The following is a 2,883-nucleotide window of genomic DNA, read 5'->3' on the forward strand; positions in this document are numbered from 1 at the left end:
AATGGAATCCGAGAACCCTTATCTTCACCTTAAGGATTTTGAGGAAATTAGCATCACATTTAGAGTGCCAAATGTATCGGAAGATGTCCTTAAATTAACCTTGTTTCCTTTTTCCTTGAAGGATAAAGCCAAAACATGGCTGAACTCCTTGAGACCAAGATCGTTAGGAACATGGCATGATATGCAAAGAGAATTCTTAAAAAAGTTCTTTCCCGCACAAAGGACTAATTTTTTGAAAAGGCACATTAGTAATTTCCAACAAAAAGACCATGAAACATTTTATGAATGCTGGGAGAGATTTAAAGATTTGCTACTCTCTTGTCCTCATCATGGGTTTGAAACATGGAGAATCATTAGTTTCTTTTACGAGGGGTTGTCTCCACAGTTGAAACAATTTATAGAGACTATGTGCAATGGTCTATTTTTAGAAAAGCAACCCGATGAGGCATGGGACTATTTAGACTCTCTCGTAGAGACTGCACAATTATGGGATACAGGGGATAGAATGAATAAACCTTTGCCTAAGCTTACTAGCATTCCACACGGGGGCCTTTACAACCTTAATACTCAGGATGATATTCGGGCTAAAATGGCAGCCCTTACTAGAAAGGTAGAGGAAATTGAACTTAGAAGGATTGAACCCGTCAAGACCGTAGAACATAACAGCGAGTGTTGTAGGATTTGCGAGATGCCTGGCCATCTCATCACTGATTGCCCCACAATACCCGCATTCAAGGAAGTCTTGCACGATCAGGCCAATGTTATGAATACCTATCAAAAATCTTTCAATAATCTTTTTTCGGGTACTTACAACCCTGGATGGAAGAACCATCCAAATTTTAGGTGGAGGAATGACCAACCTCAACAAGTATATATCCCAACTCCTCCACCTCCGCACCCTCATTATGCACATGCACCCCCTCAAAAATCCAGTCTCGAAGAAACTTTGCAATCTTTCATGCAAGGTCAAGCTAAAATCAATGATGAATTAAGAAATCAACTGACAACGCTGACCATTGCTTTAAGTGCTCAAGAGAAGGGTAAGCTACCAGCTCAACCACAACCTAACCCTCAAGTCTACGGCGGTAGCAATGCATCATCTTCAACTTCGCATAAAGAGCAAGCAAAGAGTATAATAACTTTGCGAAGTGGAAAAGTTATTGACCGACCAGTCCCAGAACAAACTCAAGCCATACCTGATTCTGACCCTTTAAAGACAAAAGAAAAGGATAACGAAGAAACTGAAGCACCAACATCTACTGAAAAAATTGAATGTCCTTTTCCTGCACCTTTTCCACAAAGATTAAAGCCCTTGCAAAAGCTTGAACCAAACTCTGAAATTTTTGAGCTTTTTAAGCAAGTAAAAATCAATGTACCTCTTCTTGATGCAATCAAACAAGTGCCTTCATATGCAAAATTTTTGAAAGATTTGTGCACTGTCAAGCGTCGATTAAATGTCAAGAAGAAGGCATTTCTGGCTGAAAATGTGAGTGCAATTTTACAACATAACATTCTCCCTAAATATAAAGATCCAGGTTGCCCAACTATCTCGTACATCATTGGCAATTTTAGGATTGAGCGAGCATTGCTAGATTTAGGGGCGAGTGTGAACTTGTTGCCATATACGGTATATGAGCAACTCGGTTTGGGTGAGTTGAAGCCAACAACTGTCACCTTACAATTAGCTGACAGGTCAGGGAAGGTCCCTAGAGAAATTATCAAAGATGTGTTGGTCCAAGTAGACAAGTTCTATTTTTCTGTTGACTTTATCGTACTGGACACACATCCTGCTTCCAATTCACCATCTCAGATTCCGGTCATCTTAGGACGTCCATTCCTTGCAACTTCTAATGCATTGATCAATTGTAGGAATGGTGTCATGAAGCTTTCTTTTGGCAATATGACCTTGGAACTGAACGTCTTTAGTATAGGTAAACAACCCAGTGATCATGAAGAAAGTAAAGAAGTTGAATGGGTTGAAACCATTGCGGAAGAATATTTGTTAAAAGAAACATTTACTGAATCGGCCGACTATGGTTTGATAGATTGGTGTTCTGAAGGTACTGCTAATGATGTGGTCCCACCGGGTTTAGATAATTCGGATGTTATGATGATCAATGGGTGGAGACCGCGAATAGAGAAATTTGAACAGTTGCCACCTCGAAAAGCAAAGATAGTACCATCCCATGAACAAACACCTAAGCTCGAGTTGAAACCTTTACCGAAGGAACTCAAGTATGCCTTTCTTGGATCCGATGACACATTTCCTATAATCATCTCATCTGATCTAGATCATGCCCAAGAAAGAAAATTACTTGGTGTTCTAAAGAATCATAAGGAAGCTTTAGGATGGTCTATTGCCGACTTGAAGGGGATTAGCCCTTTAATTTGCACGCACCGGATATATTTGGAGGACAATGCCAAAACCACAAGGCAAATGCAGCGTAGGCTAAATCCTACGATGAGAGATGTGGTTAAAACAGAAGTCCTCAAGTTGCTTGACGTGGGTATTATTTACCCAAATTCCGATAGCAAGTGGGTGAGTCCTACTCAAGTTGTGCCCAAGAAAGCAGGTCTGACGGTAGTCAAAAATGATCAGGGTGAACTAGTTCCAACTCGTGTTCCGACGAGTTGGCGCATGTGTGTTGACTACCGAAAATTGAATTTGGTCACTAGGAAAGATCACTTTCCCCTACCCTTCCTAGACCAAGTTTTGGAAAGAGTTGCAGGACACAAATTCTATTGTTTTCTCGATGGCTATTCCGGATACTACCAAATCGAAATTTTCCCTGAGGATCAAGAGAAGACTACCTTCACTTGTCCTTTTGGCACATTCGCTTTCCATCGGATGCCATTCGGGTTGTGTAATGCACCTGCAACATT

The 2,883-nt window shown here is 40.7% G+C and overlaps 1 pseudogene; it reads right to left on the bottom strand.

Moving 5' to 3' along the window:
- Window positions 1-238: 238 nt before the first annotated feature.
- Window positions 239-336, bottom strand: LOC120104284 (annotated as a pseudogene).
- Between the last annotated feature and the right edge of the window lie 2,547 nt (window positions 337-2,883).

This window comes from Phoenix dactylifera, chromosome 1 (assembly GCF_009389715.1).
Source record: "Phoenix dactylifera cultivar Barhee BC4 chromosome 1, palm_55x_up_171113_PBpolish2nd_filt_p, whole genome shotgun sequence".
NCBI lineage: Eukaryota > Viridiplantae > Streptophyta > Magnoliopsida > Arecales > Arecaceae > Phoenix > Phoenix dactylifera.